Below are 22537 nucleotides of genomic sequence, written 5' to 3'. Positions count from 1 at the left end.
TTGAAAGGTGAACAGTTTAGAATCTGGTTGTAAATTTCAAAGGAAGTAATCAGCAGCGAATTAAGGCAGAACTGTGACCACATGTGGCTGCCCAACCGTCTGGGGTTGGGGTTACATGCTCTGCTTAGTTCCCACTAGGTTGGCCTCACTGAAAGTTAATCCACAGCTATTTAAGTGGAAAGTTTCAGAAAAATCTATTTTCAGAGCAAATGTTATGTGAGAGCTTCAGTGAGCCACTGCCCTCTGTTGGATAGGATATCGGATGGCCTGTTCATTTGTCAGCGTGTCAGATTCCTCCACCAGGTAGCAGCTGGGAGCCAGGCCTTGTAAAGGAACTCGGCTGACACGCTGCCTGGAGCAGGGTGGCCGGAGGCATCACCTGACTCTCAGGGCTGAATGTGTGAGACAGGAAAGAACCCGTCGTGAGGACAGCTGGGAACAGGAGGAGTAAGCTCCTCTAGGCCGTGACATCAAGGAGGATGTGCTTTCTGCTCCCACTTTCCTCCCAAATTCCGTGTGAGCCGACAAAGCCTAGAGTGTGAGTGCTATTTCTGTCTCCCCCGACCCTCAATCTTCCCCCACACCTCCCCAGCTGCTACGTATAAACGCATGCCTGCATGCATGCTAAGTCACTTGAGTCGTGTCCAACTCTTTGTGACCCTATGGATTGTAACCCACCAGGTTCCTCTTTCCATGGGATTTTCCAGGCAATAGTACTGGAATGGGTTGTCATGCCCTCCTCCAGGGAATCTTCTCCACCCATGGATCAAACCCTGAACCTGGAGAACATCCAAGTCTCCTGCAGCTCCTGTATTGTGGGCAAATTACTGCTGAGCCACTGGGAAGCTCTTATAAATGCACAGAACAGTCTCTTTTCTCTTAACTGAACAATCATATATTGAAAACACCTCTATTATTTTTTACTTTCATACCTGATTTATTTCATTATTTAAAAAATTAGACAATAATCAAATCATTATAATAATCTTAATAAACTTTTTCAAGCCCCTCCCTAATGGACCACCTCCTTCAGCCATCATTTTTCTGATTATTATTTTTTATTGGAGTATAATTGCTTTAGAAACTAACATAACTTTGTAAAATACCTCTTTAGGTCTAGTTTGCTCTTTAATTAGAGAATCCTCTATTATTCCTAAATGATAATGCTTGAAAGCAAAGCACATATATGGATAGTCTGATCTTTTCAATGATCCCATATTTACACATGTTTTCTCTGGAAAGACATTGTAATAGGTTTCTTGTAACATGATGCTGGGGCTGAGGGTGGGCCACCCCAGAATATGCTACAATGGCATATTAATTATTTTTAATTGAAGCTGCTTCAGAAGCAGTGAACCCAAGAGGAAAATTCTGACCCTCTTCCGTCTCTCTGAAAAGCAGGAAATAAATCTCTCATGTGAAAAGTGCACTCCCAGGGACTTATCTGGCGGCCCTGTGGTTAAGAATCCACCTTCTGATGCAGGGGACATGGGTTCAATCCCTGCTCGGGGAACTAAGATGCCATGTGCCACATGGCAACTAAGCGTACGGGCCACAACTAGAGAGCCTGCATGCTGCAATGAGAATCCAGCACAGCCAAAAAAATAGTGCATTTATCCTGCATCTGAAAGTAAGACAGCCTTACAGCGGAGACAGAGAATTATAGCCAGGAAGCCTCCTGTTACTTTTTTTATTTACTACCCCAAACCCAAATTCTTTACAAATTACAGGTGCCAAATCTAAGTTTCTTTATCCTGTCAATTCCTCATTAATTGTTTCTTTGACAGCTCATACAACTCAATATCCAAAAAAAAAAACAATCAAAAAATGGGCAGAAGAACTAAATAGACATTTCTACAAAGAAGACATACAGATGGCCAACAGGCACCTGAAAGGTGCTCAACACCAGGAATTATTAGAGAAATGTGAATCAAAACCATAATGAAGCATTACCTCACACAGGTCAGAATGGCCATCATCAAAAAATCTACAAATAGTAACTGCTAGAGAGGGTGTGAAGAAAAGGGAACCCTCCTGTTCCAATGAAGAGAATGTAAATTGGAGTTGCTACGATGGAAAACAGTACAGAGGTTCCTTAAAAAATTGAAAATAGACTTGTCATATGATCCAGTGATCTAACTCCTGGGCATATGTCCAAAAAACATAAAAACACTAATTCAAAAAGATACATGCACCTCAATGCTCATAGCAGCCCTGCATACAATAACCAAGACATGGAAGCAACCTAAGTGTCCATCAATCAATGAATGGATAAAGAAGATGAGGTATATTTATAAAATGTAATGTTACTCAGCCATACAAAAGAATGAAATACTGTCATTGGCAGTAACATGGATGGACCTGGAGAATATCATACCAAGTGAAATAAATCAGACAGAAAAAGACAAATATTATACTGCATCACTTATATATGGAATATAAAAAGATAATACAAATGAATTTATTTATAAAACAGAATGGACTCACAGACATAGAAAACAAACTTAAAGTTACCAAAAAGCAAAGGGAGTGAGGAAGGATAATGAGGAGTGTGGATTAAAAGGTACACACTATTATACATAAAATAGATAAGCAACGAAGATTTACCATGTAGCACAGGGAAGTAAATGCAATATCTCATAATAACATATGCTAGAAACTAATCTGACAAAATATATGTAACTGCATCACTTTGCTGTATGCCTGAAACTAACACAGCATTATAAATCAACTATACTTCAATTTAAAAAAATATATATTGTTTCTTTGTTGTCACTTCTTAGGTCTCATGTCTATAAGACCTCCGTGGGCATGAGTTAAAATTTATTCCTCCTATGAATCTGTCTTGTGTCAATTTTATTATTAGTCCAGCCAGAAGAACTCAAGGGGCAGAAGGGCAAATTTCCCTTTCCTTGACATTGAATACGTTTCATTTATTTGTTTATATATAAAATAAAATTTAACTGGATGTTATTTTAGACAGTTTAGGAGGTCCATTCTTAAAAATTGTTAAAATTAGTGAAAAGGTGAAATAAATATCCTAAACATAAAAGCTAAAATTATAAAGCTTCTACAAGAGAGTATTGGAGAATATGTTCATGACTCATGAGTCAAGATTTCTTAGTTTACACAAAGCAATAACCATAAAAGAAGACAAAAACAGACTTCATCAAAATTAAAAACTTTTGCTCATCAAAAAACACCATTCAGAAAATGAACAGGCAATCCACAGACTTGGAGGAAACACTGGCAGAACGTATATCTGACAAAGGATTATTATCCAGGGTATACAAAGAACCATGGCACTTCAACAATAGAAGACAGACAACTAACTAAAAATGGGCAAAAGATTTGAAGAATCAAAAGTACATATGCCTGAAGGGCCAATAAGCACATGAAAGAAATGCTCAACCTCACTTGTTCTCCAAAAATGCAAATTAAAACCACAAGGAGACAAGACTACACACCCACCGGAATGGCTACAGTCAAAGAAACTGACACCAGCCATCAGTGGAAGTGGGGACGGAGCTCCTGAATCAACGCTGTCCACGGAAGGGTAACTGACACGACTGTGCTGGGAACCAGTCGGGGAGCTTCTTCTGAAACGAAGCATATATGCACCCTACAGTCAGCACTTCCACTGAGGCACTTATCCAATATAAATGAAAATTGACACATTCACAAAAAATACTTGTGACGTTTACAGTGGCTTTACTCATACTGCCAATAACTAGAAAGGTTCATAGCGCCCATCAACAGAAAACTAGATGCTTACATGGTGGTGAGCAATGAAACTAGCAACACAAAAGAACAAATGACTGACACATGAAAGAATATGGGTAACTCTCACGAATATTATGCACTGAAAGAAGTCTTGTACACCAAAGAGTATACGTCATATAATCTCATTGACATGATGCCATAAAATAAAACTAATCTACAGTGGAAAACATTCAGAACAGGGGTTACCACTGGGCCTTGGAGGAGAGATTCACTAGGAATAGGAGTGAGAGAACTTTCTGTGTTCTGTGTCTTGATAGCTTATATGTGTATATATGTTTGTCAAAATGCAATGAACATACTCTTAAGATGGTGCATTTCACTGTAGATTTTAAATGCTAATATTAATAATATGCCTCTAAAGTATTTAGGGGAAGTATACTGATGTCTTTGATTTACTTTGAAGTAATCACAAATAATAAGATGGGTTAATGCATTGATAACTATGTAATAAAGCAAGTCCAGTAATGCTAATAGTAGAATCTAGCAGCTGGGTATGAGGGTGTCCCACAGCAAAATTCTTACAATGTTGCTACTTGCTTGAAAATTTTCACATCAAAATGCTAGAAAACATGAAACAACATAAATATGAACTACAATACACACAACACTAACTTCTTATTTGGTCATTTATTAAGTTTCAAATTATAATTATAGAAAAAGGCTTATTTTTTCAAGTCCTAAAGACACAAGCTAGCAAAGTAATGCTCAAAATTCTACAAGTCAGACTTCTACAGTACGTGAACCATGAACCTACATATTTTCAAGCTGGATTTAGAAAAGGTAGAGGAACTAGAGATCAAATTACCAACATCCGTTGGATCATTGAAAAAGCAAGAGAGTTTCAGAAAAACATCTACTTCTGCTTTAATGACTACACCAAAGTTTTTGACTGTGTGCATCACAACAAACTATGAAAAATTCTTCAAGAGATGGGAATACCAGACCACCTTACCTGCCTCCTAAGAAATCTGTATGCAGGTCAAGAAGCAACAGTTAGAACTGAACATGGAACAACAGACTGGTTCCAAATCGGGAAAGAAGTACACCAAAGCTATATATTGTCACTCTGCTTATTTAACTTAAATGTAGAGTACATCATGCGAAATGCCAGGCTGGATGAAGCACAAGCTGAAATCAAGATTGCCAGGAGAAATATCAATAACCTCAGATATGCAGATGACACCACCCTTACAGCAGAAAGTGGAAAAGAACTAAAGAACCTCTTGATGAAAGTGAAAGAAGAAAGTGAAGAAATTGGCTTAAAACTCAACATTCAGAAAATTAAGATCATGGCATCCGGTCCCATCACTTCATGGCAAATTGATGGGGAACAAGGGAAACAGTGAGAGATTTTATTTTCTTGGTCTCCAAAATCACTGCAGATGGAAACTGCAGCCATGAAATTAAAAGATGCTTGCTCCTTGGAAGAAAAGCTATGACCAACCTAGATAGCATATTAAGAAGCAGAGACATTACTTTACCTACAAGTTCCATCTAGTCGAAGTTATGATTTTTCCAGTAGTTGTGTATGGGTGTGAGAGTTGGACTATAAAGAAAGCTGAGCACCGAAGAATTGATGCTTTTGAACTGTGGTGTTGGAGAAGACTCTTGAGAGTCCCTTGGACAGCAAGGAGATCCAACCAGTCCATCCTAAAGGAAATCAGTCCTGAATATTCATTGGAAGGACTGATGCTGAAGCTGAAACTTCAATACTTTGGCCACCTGATACGAAGAACTGACTCCTTGGAAAAGACCCTAACACTGGGAAAGATTGAAGGCAGAAGGGGACGACAGAAGATGAGATGGTTGGATGGCATTACTGACTCGATGAACATGAGTCTGAGCAAACTCTGGGAGTTGGTGATGGACAGGGAAGCCTGGCGTGCTGCAGTCCACGGGGTCACAAAGAGTAGGACATGATTGAACAACTGAACTGAACTGAAGACACACACAAACAAGCTTAACTTTATTAAGCTCCACAAAGCAGGGCTCTTTGCCTGTTTAACTGATTAGAAGTACCCAGTCTGGCTGGCATAAGAAAGAAAGAAAGAGAGAGTGTTAGTGGCTTAGTTGTGTCTGACTCTTTGCAACCGCATGGACTGTAGCCCACCAGGCTCCTCTGTCCATCAGATTCTCCAGGCAAGAATACTGGAGTGAGTTGCCATTTTCTCCTCCAGGGGATCTTCCCAACCCTGCATCTCCTGCATTGACAGGTGGATTCTTTTCCACTGAGCCACCTGGGAAGTCCCACATAAAATAGAGCACTGACTAAAAATAGAGATGTATCTACAGCTACCAATTGTCTGCCCTTACTATTCCCATTAAATAAAAATGCCCATTTGGCACTCTCTTCATGCGCCATCTACGATTAGTCACTTCTATGCTGTTGGAACATAGCTCAAAAATGTAAAATGCCTCTATCAATGATTAATGATGCTCTTACCCATTGCGTGCAACTACTCAAGTGAGGAGATGCTGCTTCGCCTGACATTCACAGAAGGGCACCAGTGGCATTTAGGAACAAACAGGGGTAAAGTAGTTGATGGTTCGTGGGTGCCACAATTTCCCAGGATGGTACTCCGATAATCAGACAAAACCTCCTGTCACCATCAAGGCTTTGTTTATTTTCTTGGCTTCTAGCTCCCTCATACGTTTTAATCTATTCAGATCCTTGGAGCCACAAAAACACTTGTATGGTGTGTGAAAGAGTCTCTGGTTCCAGAAGTAACTTTGTCTCTCCATAACTGGAGGTAGTTAAGATCCCTATCCTAAAATGATGTCCCATTATGATGTGCAAAAGTCCAGTTATCAGCCATTCATAGTGGAAAACCATAGGACAAAGAAAAGAATCTGGCTTTGGCATCAGAAAAATGAAACTTGGCTCTATTTTCCTGGGTTGTTTTGGACATGGCATCTAAGAAGTGGGGAGAACTATCACTCCCCACTGTTTCATGATGGAAGACAATGTATATAAAGTACTTTGCACAGTGCCTGACACACAGGTAACTCATTAACATTATTATTATCACCATTACGTTTATTGCTAGAGTTGCCATTTCCCTGGGTTTTCTCTTCATATATTACCCACACTCAGAGCAGTGACATTTGAGGTCCACACTGTCTTTGTTTGATGGGGTTTCTTTCCTCGTTGGGGCCCGGGCAGCAATGACGGCATGAATCCCTTCAGTAGGAAGGACACTTCAAAAGAGGGAGTGGGTTGGCAGAAAGGCACCTGGCCTGTTTCACAGCTGTGTCTAAGGCTATCCATCCCAAATAGTTAACATTCCCCATACAGCAATTTTGTCCTTGCCAAGTGCCATAGTGAAACAAACAAACAAAAAGTCTGTCCAAATGTAAAAAGGCAGTAAGAAGCAATGCAATGAAGCAAGCACTGTATATGAAGGTTATTTAAAATGTGACATAATTTTTTACATCTGTTTCAAACTTCTAACCACCCTTCGTGCTTATACCTGCCAAAAGCCTGAGATAACAGCTGATGGCACCTTCGGGACCACTTCCAGGCCTCTCCTGCCTTCTCGTTCCTCATTTGCAGAGATGTGTAAAGGATTACGTGGGTCCACATCTCACTTGAAAGTTCAAATCATATTCACTTGCTTTTAGATCATCCCTTTGTTCATTTATAGAGCCAGGGAATGTTTCCAGGTTCCAAACAGGGAAACAGGGGCTGTTAGGCAACATACCTATCAAACAACTACAACTTTATAGTCCCTGTAGCATAGTTACTAGAGAAACACAGCAAGACCAGGAAATGTCTTTAGCTATCAAGGTTATACTTTTATACAAGGTAATTGACACATAGATAAATAGATAATCTCTAAGAGCCTGCATAACCCAGCCTCATAAAATACACCAAAAATAAAACCACTAGGCCACACAAATATTTTATTAGCAGGTTTTCACAGCTCTGATGAGGTTTTCACTGATGACATCTATATTTTCTCATCTCAAGACATCAGAGACAAATTCAACAGTCATGGCAAATTTCCATGATAGCAAGTTAAACAGTAGAGTTTCTAGAAGCTGCACAGGGTGTCTCCCACTGAAATTACAATATACCTCCACACACCAATGCTCAGTTGCCGACCTGTTAGTCTTTGTTGGTCTGTAAAAATCCCTGGGACTCACTGAAATCCAAGGGTCTGAATTAGAAAGCCCACACAGCATTCTTATAAGTCAAGAGACGTTGAGTAGCTATTTGCTTACAGCCTAACTCATCCATCTAGAGATTGATCTCTGCCAAATTCTCCTTGATTCTGTTACTCTGTTATTTATGAGGACTGTGGCATCATGTTTCAGAAATTACCAACCAGTCAGCACTGATGGGTATGTATTTTTCTTGCTCACTCAGTGGCAAAACACATATATAATGAATTCTTACGAACTTTATCTCTTTCAGGGAAAGTCAAAATAACTGCTGACTCAATGATCTGCCACACAACATATTCCTGGATAAAAGAGAGGTCCCCCCCCCACCCGCTGCCCCATTTTTTACTGAAGTATTTCAAAACTTCAGCATTTCCAACAAGAACAGAGAAGTACCAAAGACTAGCAAAACAAGAAACTGGTCCATGACTGAGAAATTGTTTATGAATACTTTTATACCATTTTAAATTTGCTCTCAATGGAAAGACAGCAACAGATTAATTGCCCACATGTCCATTTGATAAAAAGAATTGTTTTAAACAAACTTATTTTACTTTTATGGCTGCAGATAGGAGTTATTAACCATCTGCCTTTGCATTATTTAAACATTATACAAGTAAACCTTTTTTTTTTTTTACAGCCAGAAAACAGTTGTTCATAGAATTGTACATTTATTCCCCAATAATTCTTCTTTGCCACTTTAATAAGGGCTTAAAGTTACCATCATGTCAACTCTTTTTAAAATTCATTACCTATAATACTAAGAAAAACAGATGACAATACAATTATTTTATTGCAAATAAAGAAGGCTTAAAAGAGATTGTTTTAAAAACTGTATGAGCAGTAGGGAATTCCCTGGCAGGCCAGTGATCAGGACTCCATGCTTTTACTACCAAGGTCCCAGGTTCAATCCCCGGTCAGGGAACTAAGACCCCATAAGTTGTGCAGCACACACATACACACACAAAAAAAAAACCACTAGCAGTATCAATTATCTCCTCTTGAGAAAACAGTTAAGAGGGGGAAATGACAATCTAAGTTATAACTCACACTGATAAAGGAAATGAGGGTGACCAGTTGAAAGTTGCAATAATAATCTTACATAGGCAAGGACCTATGTAAGTAACAAAATACGGCTAAACAAATTAATATTTTACCTCTCTGCTTCTACGAAACACAGAAGTGAGTAGGCCTGCAGAATCAGACACTATGTCATATGGAAAGACAATTCTTCGGTCTCAGACTTCTAGTTTCAGAATTCTGAGAAAATACATTTCTGTTGTTTAAGGTACCCAATCTGTGGTACTTTGTTCTGGCTGCTGTATAGCAAACTAATACAGAAAAGCTATTAATATCTTCATGATCCATGTAGCATGTGCTGAAATAGCATTAATAATCATTTTAATAGTTTTATTAAAATTTATTCCGGATGTTTAAAAAAAAAAAAACAGTTCTTTGCTATATAAGGCAAGGAAATAGAGGAAAATAGGGGTAAAGAGAGGTGGAGAGATAAGGCTTAAGATCTGCCTTCAGATTTATTAAGATTACAGAAACAACCTGCGGCTTCCCTGGTGGTCCAGTGGCCAAGACTACATGCTGTGGAAACCTGGCCAGGGAACTATATCCCACCTGCCACAACTAAGAGATACCACGTGCCACAACTTAAAAAGGGGAAAAAAAAAGAACCCATGTGCTTCAGCCAAGACTCAGAACATCCAAAAAAATGTATTTATATATGTATGTATACATATTTATTTAAATATCACTTTTTTAATAAAAAGGGGAAACACCCTAAGGAACAGAAATCAGAATAAACTAGCCAAAGCCAAATCTACACCGGAGACAAACTGAACGAGAGACGAGAGGGTGGCACAGAGCTCTGAGGAAGGGCAGAGGCCTCCCCAGTCCCTCCGCTGAGACTGAGCAGGAAATGCAGGGGAGGAAACTGCTGAGGCCGAGAGAAGAACCACCTTCCGCACACGAGGTGATGGTGCTCAGCATCTACACGAAGCCAAGAGCAGTGCTTGTTCACAAAAGCCAGGCTGGAAAACCTCATGACCTGCAGGGCACTTGACTAAGTACATGAGCGGGCTTTTCTGCAGCAAGGGGGACTAATTACTCCTATAATCAGCATGTTCCAGTTGGGCTTAACAAATCTTAAAAGCAAGAATGGAAAGGAACAAACTGTTTACAATAACTTAACTGTGCCCCAGGAAAAAGGCTCAAGGCCATTTACATTGAATGAAAATATCCAGCACCCAACAAGGTAAAAGTCATATTGCCTGGTATTCAACTAAAAAATTGCCAAGCCTGTACAGAAACTAGAAAATGGGACCCATCATTAGGAGAAAAATTTATCAATTGAAACTAACCAAGAACTGACACAGAAAAAGGAGATGAGTGCTTTTAAAAAGCCATTCTATTTTCTGTATGTTCAAAATAACAAGCAAAGATATGAAAAATATTTAAAAGATGGAAATTAAGCTGACTAAATTTAAAATTACAATGGAAAATATGAGAAATACATTCTATGGGATTAACAGCAGGTTAGAAACTACAGAAAAAAGATTGCTGAATCTGGAAGACAGAAAAGAGAATTTTTAAAAATGAATGGAGCAGCAGTGAGCTATGATAAAAAAAAATTTTAAGTATACCACATACATGCAAAGGAAGTCCCTCCAAAGAAAAAGAGGGAAATAAAAAAAATTATTTGAAGTAATAATGGTAATAATAAATAATAATTATTTTGAAAAATAAATAATAATTGTTCAAAGTAATAATGGTTGAAAATTTTCCAGATGTGATGAGAATAATAAACTCACAAATCCAAGAACAACAATGACTCTAAGCACACGAAACATGAAGAAAACTACACACAACCACATGGTAATCAAATTGCTCAAAATTAGTAATAAAGAAACCAGTAAAAAGCACTCAGAGAAAGACATGTTATACAGAGGGATAATAAGGACAGGAGATATCTCACTGGAAACAAGCAAATGAGACCACAATGACGCAACATCTTCCAAATACTAAATAAGACAGACAATAGCAGGTATTGAAGGGAACTGGAACCCTGATATATTGCTGGTAGGAAAGTCAAATGGTCTAGCCATTCAGAAAACTTTTGTGAATTCCTTGAAAAGTTAAACACGGAGTTACTATATGATATAGTAATTCTACTCTTAGGTATATAGCCAAGAAAACCAAAATGAAAACATTTGCCTACACAAAAACTTGTACATGAATGTTTATAGAAGCATTATTCACAATAGCCAAAAAAACTGGAAATAACCCAATAATGAACCAACTAATGAATGAATAAACAAAATGTGATATGCTAATGCAATGAGAAACTATTTAACCATAAAAAAGAAACAAGTATGGCCTCTGCTACAATATGGATGGATCTTGAAAACAAGCCAGATACTAAAAGTCACCTATTGCAAGATTCTATTGAGAAGAAATGTCCAGAATAGGCAAATTCTACATGGAAGAGTTTATTAATGTTTGCCAGGGGCTTGGAGAAGGTGGGCGTGGAGAGACTGTTAATAGGTAAAAAGTTTCTTTGGAAGGGGTGATGAAAATATTCTAGAATCACATAGTATTGATAAATGGGCTTCCCTGGGAGTTCAGTGGTGAAGAATCTACCTGCCAATATAAGAGACATGGGTTCAGTCCCTGCATTGGGAGGATCCCCTGGAGAAGGAAATGACAATCCACTCCAATATTCTTGCCTGGGAAATATCATGGACAGAGGAGCCTGGTGGGCTACAGTCCATGGGGTTACAAAAGATTTGAACACAACTCAGCAACTAAATTAAAACAACAACACGAATGCATAGCTTTGTAAAAACCTCTGAACTGTACATTTTAAAACAGTAACCTTTATGGTATGTGAATTATATATCAACAAAACCATCAAAATAAAAGAAATGATAGAAATATATTATTATAGAAGATACATAAAAGCTGAGAGATAGGGTTACATATGATATGCTGTGTACAAATACTATTCATAAAAAATGAATATGAAGAAATTTCAAAAAATAAATAAAAGGCAGAGATTGCAACATTGGATAAAAAAATTAAGACCCAACCATATGCAGCCTACAAGAATTACAATTTAAAGACAGAAGTAGATTAAAAGGTAGGATAAGATACACCATGGGCTTCCCTGGTAGCTCAGTTGGTAAAGAATCCATGTGCAATGAGGAGATACAAGGGACATGGGTTTGATCCCTGGGTTGGGAAAAACCTCTGGAGTGGGAAATGGAAACCCACTCCAGTATTCCTGACACTTTACTACTATACATTAACATTAAGCCCAATTTGTGGTGATTTGTTATGTGGCAATATAAAACTAATATGTCCTTTCTTGGTAAGTAAAAAGTACACACAGAAAATCAGTAAGAACATGGAAGATTTGAAGAACACTATTAACCAACCTGATGCAGTTGACATTTATATAACACCCCACCAGACAACAGCAGAACATGCCTTCTTTTTCAGTGATCAAGGAATACTTACCAACATAGACCCTACTTTAGGCCATATTACAAATCCCAATAAATTTAAAAGGAGACAAGTCATGCAAAATATGTGCTATGACCAAGTAGAATTAAGTTAAAAATCAGTAACAGAAAGATTTCAAAAATCTCCTAATATTAGGATCCTAAGTAACATTCGAGCTTCCCTGGTGCCTCAGCGGTAAACAATATCCCTGCAATGCAGGAGATGCCAGAGACTTGGGTTCTGTCTCTGAATAGGTAAGATCCCCTGGAGGAGGGCATGGCAACCCACTCCAGGATTCTTGCCTGGAGAATCCCTTGGACAGAGGAGCCTGGAGGGCTACAGTCCATGGGGTTGCACAGAGTCAGACACGGCTGAAGTGACTTAGCATGCACGCATGCAAAAAACATATATCTATTAATCAGTAATCCATGAGTCAAAGAAAAAAATTAAGAGGAAATGATCCTATAAAAAGATTACAAATCTCTACAAAGACTGAGCAACTAGAGTATTACAAAGTTTTAGGTACATGAACGACCAAATGTAGACTTAATTATTGCATTTAAATATTTTAACATGCAACTTCTATAGAAGATAATGAGCTTCTATCACAGGTGTAGAAACAGGATTGTTATACTATCAAGTATTTTTCCTATAGGCTGACAAAAAGAAGCTGTCTCTTAGTCTGATGGCAATGAAAGACAGAAGATAAATCACTGTTGTGCAAACCAATTTATTTAGTCACTTTAGACTGCCGTTATTTATGACTTGTCAGCACATGCTGTTAGTTCAATTAAATACAAAAATCTTAAGTTCTCTTTTTTCCCCACTCACATCTCTTTTTTAAAAAAGACACAAAATTAGAACATTAAAAAAACAGTTTAAATGTGTTTCTATTATTTTACTCAGGCATTGTTTATTAAACATCCTGCAACAAAAGAAAGACTTACTCATTGCTTTGACTAGTTAAATTTAAACATTTACAGGGTCTGGATATGGAAACATAACTTGGAAGCTCTCCTTTCAGGGTAATACAAAAACAAAAATTTAAAACAAGGCCCTCAGAGAAAGTGTACCTTGCAACAAGCACTGAATTGCCAGGAAGCTAGAGACAGCAAACTCACAGCTATTAAAAAGTTGGATTTCTTGACTTGATACATTTCAGATAGATTATATATTCATACTTGTTACATACACAGTATGCGATATTTCACTTTGACCATATCACAGAGTTCTCATCATTTAACTACAATCACTTTTTAAAAATCTTACTTATATCAAATACCAGACATATGGGGGCACATGTTGCCATGGAAAAGCATGATATTTAGAGAGTCTGCCAAGAGAGTAATATCAAGCACTGTATATTAAACATATGTACCGCCTACCCCGGCCAGGCATAAAAGCCTGTTATTCCTAATTACGTTCCTCACTGAATTTATACCTTTAAAGAAAAAAAACACAGGCCACTAGTTCTGGGGCTAATTTCAGTTTTCAGTGAAACCATGTCTCAAGCTTCAAATGACATTATGTGGCCATCCACGAAGGAATACACAAGTCCATTTTCTTTATTCTGTTGTTTCAGTGAACAGAAACTATATATATTCTGACAAACTTAAGAGAGTTTGGCTGAAACTAGGGCTCAAAGCAGATATAAGAGAACATAACAGGGTGTTTTCAAATAGTTGCCTAAAGACAATGCCTCATTTATCCAATAAATCAAGAAAAGATAGCATCACCTATTCAATGGACAGTAATTTGAGCAAACTCCAGAAGATAGTGAAGGACAGGGGAGCCTGGCTGCCCAATACATAAATATGTATTCTTTTTACACACAAACATCTGCTTTTTGCACATTTTTGCAACAAAAATTCGCCACCACCACCACATGAACTTCATTTCTTATAGACTCAGATTCATCATTAGAAACATCAGTTTTCACACCATAGTGATACTAAGGGCAAACGACACCTCCTGAGTGAGACTATTTGCCCTGTACCAAATGGTCTCCAAGGACCACATAACCAGAGCGCTTTCACTTCTTTCATCGTGAGTTGTCATTTCTCCTAGTGGACGGGCTTTCTCTGTACATCCCCAGAGCTCCCTCGCTCCCCTCCAATATTCTCTGAGCTTTAGGAATTAGCAGCCACACTTTACACACCATTCTACAATACTGACACTTTATAATTTCTCGATTATATGTACTACATCTTTTTTTTTTTTTTTTTACTGAAGTATTGTTGTTGTTGAGTTGCTAAGTTGTGTCCAACTCTTTGGCCCCATGGATTGCAGCACGCCAGGTACTCCGTCCTTCACTATCTTCTGGAGTTTGTGCAAGTTCATGGCCATTGAGTCGGTGATGCCATCTAACCATCTCATCCCCTGCTGCCCCCTTCTCCTTTTGCCTTCAATCTTTCTCAGCATCAGGGTCTTTCCCAATGAGTCAGCTCTTTGTACTAGGTGGCCAAAATACTGGAGCTTCAACTTCCGCATCAGTCCTTCAGTGAATATTCAAGACTGATTTATTTCTTGAAGTATAGTTGTTTTACAATGCTGTGAATCAGCTATATGTGTACATACGTCCCCTCCCTCTTGGACCTCCCTCTCACCCCACCCCGCATCCCACTCCTGTAGGTCATCACAGAGCACCAAGCTGAGCTCCCTGGGATCTACAGGAGCTTCCCACCAGCTGTTTCACACATGATAGTGTATATACACCAATCCCTATCTCCCAATTTATCCCATCCCCACACGGGTCCACAGGTCTGTTCTCTACAGCTGCATCTCTATTCCTGCCCTGCAAACAGGTTCATCTGTACCATTTTTCTAGATTCCACATGTATGTTCTGATATATATTTGTTTTGCTCTGACTTCATTTTGTATGATAATCTATAGGTCCATCCACACCTCTACAAGTGACCCAATTTCGTTCCTTTTAATGACTGAGTAATATTCCATTGAATATATGTATTGATACCACATCTTCTTTATCGATTCCTCTGTTAATGGACATTTAGGTTGCTTCCAGTCCTGGCTATTGTAAATAATGTTGCAATGAACATTGGGGTGCATGTTTTCTCAAATTATGATTTTCTCAGGCTACATACCCCTTAGAGGGACTGCTAGGTCATTTAGTTTTTTAAGGAATTTCCTTACTGTTCTTCCTATCAATTTACATTCCCACCAACAGTACAAGAGGGTTCTCTTTCTTAAGGATATCAACTCTGTGGCTTCGATTTATACAAATGCTCTTTTTTCTCCAGACTGCATGCCTTTTATCCTTTAACTCCTGATGCAAATAGTTCCCAACTTACGACGGTTTGACTTTGGACTTTTCAACTTTTATGATGATGTGAAAGCAATACATGCATTTAGTAGGAACCATAGTTTGAATTTTGATCTTCCAGGCTAGTGATGGGTGGGATGACACTCTTGCATGATGCTGGGCAGCAGTGGGGAGCTACAGTTCCCAGTCAGTAACACGATCATAAGGGTAAACAACCAATATCTTTACAACCATTTTGTACCCAGCCAGCCATTCTGTTTTCCACCCTCAGTACAGTATTCAGGATTACATAAGATATTCAACACTTTATAAAATAGGCTTTGTGTGAGATGGATGTTGCCCAACTGTAAGCCAGGCTAAGTGTTCCGAGCATGTTTAAGTAGGCGAGATTAAACTCTGACGTTCAGTAGGTTAGGTGTATTATTAATAAGTGAACTTTCAGCTTACAGTATATTCAGATTATAATGGGTTTATTAGGACATAACCTCATCGTAAGTCAAGGAAATTATGTACTCTTGACAATACTGAGTATCTTATGTGTATTATTAATTTGATCAATAAACAAAGATTTTGAATATTTGAGAACAAGGCAAAACACCCACTAGACTACATCTAGTCAGTGAGATTCCTCTCTGTACTTCTCTCTTTTGTTCAAGTTATCTGCAATAAAGTTCTAATGCTGCAGATGAGAAATTAGGAAACAGAGCTTTAAAAAAATAAAGCTTTGAACTTAAAAATATCCAGTGTTCATATACTTTTGATAATTTAAATTGAAAATGTGGGAAAAGACAGGAGGAAGATAATATTTAAGTGTCATGGGTACTGAAATGATTGTGGGGAATGGGCTCAAAAACTTTAATCTTTTCTTATAATGGAAAAACATTAATTCATAAGTGTAATTTTTTGAAAATCATATACAAAAAATAGACATTTGTTGCTATTTTGCATTAGATCTTTAATATCCCATCAAGTCAAAAATTGTTTCTCTGATTCTCTATGATTATAAAATTCTCGATTACCGAAAGAAAATCAGGTTTCTAGAACATACTTCTTTTTCCTTTTCAAATTTTTTGTTAATATGGCACATAGGATCTTTGTTCCCCGACTAGTGATCAAACCCACGCCTGCTGCAATGGAAGCTCAGAGTCTTAACTGCTGGACTGCCAGGGAAGTCTTTAAACAGAGTTTTGACATGAATTTTCTTTTAACATATAGGTTGAGAACACAGCAAAGGATTTAAAAAACTGTCTGAAATGATCATCAGTTAAGGAAGAAAATGTAGAGCAGGAAAATGACAAAAGAGCAAAGGAAAGAGTTAATATTAATAGTAAGGTGGAAGAAAAAAGGGAAGAGGGACAGAGAGGTATACTAAAACGTTGGTCAGGTGGAGCTGGTAGAAAACAAACCCACAAACCAAGCTAATGTGGGTAGCTGTAGCCCATGGTCTCCTAACCATCTTTTAGATCCATAAATTCTAAATATAAAGTTCCTTCTCTTACCAAAACCATTTTCTGATGATAGCAAATAAAGACAAATAATTTCAAAGTAATTCACAATAAAATGTGCTTAAGATTGACAACTCACGATATTTACGTACTTTGAGGAAAAGGTACAATTTAAAAGTTTCTGAATTCCAAATCAATGCATCTCCGAATATTTCATTTTGGAGATTAAAAAACTACCAATGAATTATTTATCCTTCACTAAAGACTAGAAGGCTTTTTATTTTTAAAAAATCAATTAACTTAATATATAAGTGGAAATACGAAAACAAAGTTCTTTCAGTTGTCACATGTTGGTAAACATGTCCCATACTGGCAGGGACTCATTTTATTTACTCAACACAGAAAACAATAAGTATTTATGTAAGACTACCTTTTATCAGAGGTTAAAATTCACACCGGTTTCTGACAAGAGTCTAAAGATTAGGTAGAAAAAATGATATGTGAAGGTATATTTAAAAGAGAATAGTGAATTGTATGAACATAATTTTTTTAAAAAAGGAATACTATTTGTCCTACACAGTTTCATAAATGTATGGCATTCATAGTTATCACCTTTGGCTCTTTCTCATGTGACAACAGCAGACGTTTGTTTAGCCAGAGTGCAGCAAAAACCTTTCTGCAGGCTTCAGAATGAATAAGAATTCCATTCATACACTTAAATGTTAATAAAAAAGAACTCTGAAACATGAAACTCAATAAAAAGTGCAGCATTTTAAACTTTAAATCTGTTTGTAAACAAGATAGACATAATAAACATTTTTTTCTCTTTTTATATATTGCATATTTGATGCAGGCATATATATGAAGAGTTATATAATTGTGAATAAGTGAAGACAATTAGATTTTAATTTGATACTTTAAGTGTTCTTGATATAGTCTCTTCTTCCAGTTTACTAATAGGAAAATTCCACAAGTAAGCTATTACCAAAACAGTTGTGTTGTAGCAATCAACCACATCAAGATATCTTTTAAACTAAAAGAAAAATTTTATATCGTAATGATAATGGATACTTTCTGAATCTCTTTTCAAGCAGAGTTATTTTGGTTTTTGAGATCATGTTATAATAGGTTGGTTGATAAACATATACAATACCACCAATTTTCCATTAATATAGTGATTTTAAATATCATACTAAAAATAGAATCTTATTTAAAAGCCTACACCAAATGTATTTAGAGGGGAAAAAAAATCAGTTGCTAAAACTTGTAGGTCTCTTTTGGACTCTGAGAAAATACGTGCCAGGCAGAGATGCTATACAGAAGAGTAAATATAAATAAATATTAATTATTCAAAGAATTAAAAAAATTATCTTTTAGAAGCGACACAGTGACTTCAATTCTCTTCCCCCCAAATTTCACATTAGAATATTGGTTCTCTTAATCTATAATGTCATATCTTTTTATTTTTATACAAATGACTTTCAATCTTAAGAGGGTAACAAAAATCTCTCAACTGACAATTACTACTATAAGAATATACCTAATAAAGCTAATTCCCTTGCTATTAAGGGGCAGTGCAAATGCGTTTTACATTCTAGCTAACAACTGCTTCTACCAAACAAGATAACAAACAAGCTGTGGTTTTAAAATAAAAAATAACTTTGTCAAAATTAACAAGATAATTTTAAGAATACTTTGAAATAAATCAGTAAAATATTTTACATATATATCAGCTCTCCTTGATATACAGTACTTTGTTATTTGTATATAATGAAGACTGCCTACATATCCTAAAACAAAAACACAGGAGTATCCTGGGAAGAAAATGGTGACAAAAGCAAAAGTTTTTGCATCTCTACATAAAACCAGGCAGAACAATGAAAAGAAAAACAAAAAACCATGGAAAACATTTAAAACAAGACTAAGCAGAGGTATGACACAACCTCAAAATATAAGCAAGTAGAACAAACCACTGACAAGTCTTAAGACCTTCATAATATCGGCACTTCAGAAGGAGAAAATAAAGGGAAGCCAGGAGATGCCCAAAATAAGGTGATGTCAGGTGAGACAACTTGAGACAGCAAGCGAAGGTGGGAGGGTTTTGCCTCTAATAACAGCAGGTGAGTTCGAGGATAATAATGTCTCAAAGGAGCAGTTAGATCCTAAGCACTTTGGAAAGGAACCAGCCAGGGCTCCCTTCTAGGAGCCTGTGTGTTCAGCCGCTTATTCGTATCAGACTCTGTGACCCTATGGACTGTAGCCCACCAGGCTCCTCTGTCCATGGGGGTTTCCAGGCACAAATATTGGAGTGGGTTACTATTTCCTCTTCCAGGGGATCTTTCCCGCCCAGGGATCAAACCCATGTATCCTGCGTCTTCTGCACTGGCAGGCAGACTTTTTTTTGTTTTTTGTTTTTTTTTTAACCGCTGAGCCACCTGGGAAGCCCCCCTTCTAGGAGAGAGGCCCACTCAAAAGAATCACTTGGTTGTAGAATCAAAAGTGATCAGGACAGAGAAAATCAACAGATGGAAAAGAGAAGCTCAGGAAAATGTGTAAGAGAGGGGAACAGATCTAGGAACTCTCTGAAAACAAGGCACCATAATTTTGAACATCATTAGAGAACAAAAAATAGACAACAGAATATGAAGATAGAAAAGCTATTCTGAACTAGGTTTCTTGTGAAAGTTCAGAAAAATAAGTCTCACTATGACAAACATATCAAGGTCAAACCTATGCTATAGTGTTACAAATACAACAGAGAGATAAAGACTAAGGAACAGAATAAACCCTCCAGACAATAACAGTACATATCAAAACTATTACCTTGTATTGTAAAATGAGATTAGTCATTAAGAAAATTATATTAATACAAGTCATAAAAGAAAATATGAATCAGAATTAGTTACGAGGGGACAGAATTCAGGGAAGAATTAAAAGGGAAAATATCACTGCAGAAATGAAAATGAAAACTGAAGAAACATAGGCGTGAATAAACAGATAATGCCTAAGAGAAATAGGTGAAAAGGGAAAATTTTTTAACTCAAAATGAGGATTAAAAAAAGGTTAGGAAATAACATATATTGAAGATAAACAAAGACACATGACAAATAACAAGAAATCCAGAAGAAAACCAAAAGCAAGGGCAAGAGAATACTACAATAATTCAAGCAAATATTTGTAAAAGTAAAAAGAATGTGAAATTACATGACAAAAGAATACACAGCATATTTGAAACTATCATCATAATAACTAACACCAACACATACTCTACCAAAAATTACTGGAGTGAAAGAAGGAAGAAAAACACATGATGATGGATATAAGCCAGCCTCAGGTATCACTGATTATAAACTGCCCTCACCCTTGTCTACTTTCTTTCACACTTTTCCACCTGTAATCAATTAACCTAAACTCACACAGCAAAAACAAAAACAAAAAAGACTTAAGAGTTGAAAAAAGCAAAGACAAGTTAAAAATGCAAGTAATATCTGCTTAAAAGGACACTGAACACCACATTTGCCACTGCTCTCTCATGAAAGTCCACCGAAATGACAAGAAAATTTTGAAAGCTGAAGCACAAATAAGTGAGTGGAGTTGACTTTGTGGATGAAGAAGGTTGCAACCTAAAGGCCTGTAGAAAACTAAGAAGCAACTTGATTCTAAGCAGAAACCCAAGTAATGCTTGGTAATGAAGATCCCAGTTTCCTCCAAAGACAGTGCAAAGAGGAAAATATGAGAGCTGGTCTCACAAATAGGCAAACATTCGTTCACCAATGCCACAGAAGACTGGCAAAGCTCAAGCATGCGATTCCACACTCAGGCGTACCAAGCAGAGCCAAGGGCACGGTGAACCTACAGAAACAGGAGCGTTCGTGAAAAGCCGAATCCCACCGATTAACGAGCCTCCTCCCTAAATAGGACTTCCAATCAGCTTTTTAGTGTCTAACTTATGAAAGCAGTTAAACATCAGCACAGGTTTAAGGAAACTTGAAAAAACATCAGATAGCAAAACAAACAAGAAAGATATTTAAATTGAAGGAACTAGAAGGCAAAATGTAGAAGAAAACTTGAAAACAACAATTAAAATTAACATCCTCAGAGAGGTAAAATGTTACATCCCCATGAAGCCATCAAGCACAAGGCCAGGACAAGGGCCAAGCAAGACCAGACAGATTTAGCCGTTAAAGAAAAACAGTTAAGTCTCTTTAGACTCAGGCAGCTTATTACTTACACAGTGAAACACAGTAGTCAAAGGTGCCAAGCCGCCACGGCCCTTGGGTAGACTAAAAGTGATAGTCGCTCAGTCGTGTCTGACTCTTTGTGACCCCGTAGACTGTACCCTACCGGGCTCCTCTGTCCATGGAATTCTCCAGGCAAGAATACTGGAGTAGGTTGCCATTTCCTTCTCCAGTGCATGAAAGTGAAAAGTGAAAGTGAAGGCGCTCAGTCGTGTCCGACTCTTCGAGACCCCATGGACCACAGCCCACCAGGCTCCTCCATCCATGGGATTTCCCAGGCAAGAGTACTGGAGTGGGATGCCATTGCCTTCTCCCTTTATAGCCTACAGCTGTGCCCTAAGTGGGGCGGGATAGTCTCAGGTCTCCAAGAAACCAGGGAGGCAGATGGGAAAACTGCCTCAAGACATCCATCCACAAAATAGAGGACTTCCCTCAAGAAAAGGCAGATAAGAAAATGTTCTTGTGATGGCTCCTCACAAGACTGTCTGACCACACTCCAGGAGGATCGCACACACAGCACTGCTCCAAGACTTAGGCCAGGAGGTTCACGCTCTGACTGCACGGCCCACCAGGATACAGGCAAGTTCACCAGGACACCAGGGTGGGGCCAGGGCTCTACAGACGCAACATACTACTACTTTTAAAAGGGAATATTCAGAGGGGGGGAAAAAATCTTTCAGATGTTAAAAATGATAGGAGAAAAAATTTACATCAATGGAAGAACTGGAAGAGAATATTGAGAAAATATATGAGAAAGCAGAAGATGGAAAAGAGACAGTGAGAAATAAGAATTTAAAAATTAGGCCTAGATAAGCCACATCTTGGGAGCTTCCTCAGTGGCGCAGTGGTGAAGAATGTGCCAGCAATACAGAAGACTTGCAGGAGACGTGGGTTCCATCCCTGGGCTGAGAAGATCCCCTGGAGGAGGGAATGGCAACTCACTCCAGTGTTCTTGCCAGGACAATCCCATGGATAGAGGAGCCTGGCAGGCTAAGGCTCATGGGGTTGCAAAGAGTTGGACGTGTCTGAAACGACTGGGCACACATCCACATCTTAACAAAAGGAGTTCTAGAAATACAGATTAGAAAAAGTTAGAGGGAAGGAGCTT

The sequence above is a fragment of the Cervus elaphus genome, chromosome 29 (assembly GCF_910594005.1).
Source record: "Cervus elaphus chromosome 29, mCerEla1.1, whole genome shotgun sequence".
Lineage (NCBI taxonomy): Eukaryota > Metazoa > Chordata > Mammalia > Artiodactyla > Cervidae > Cervus > Cervus elaphus.
Note: the sequence above shows the minus strand (reverse complement) of the source record.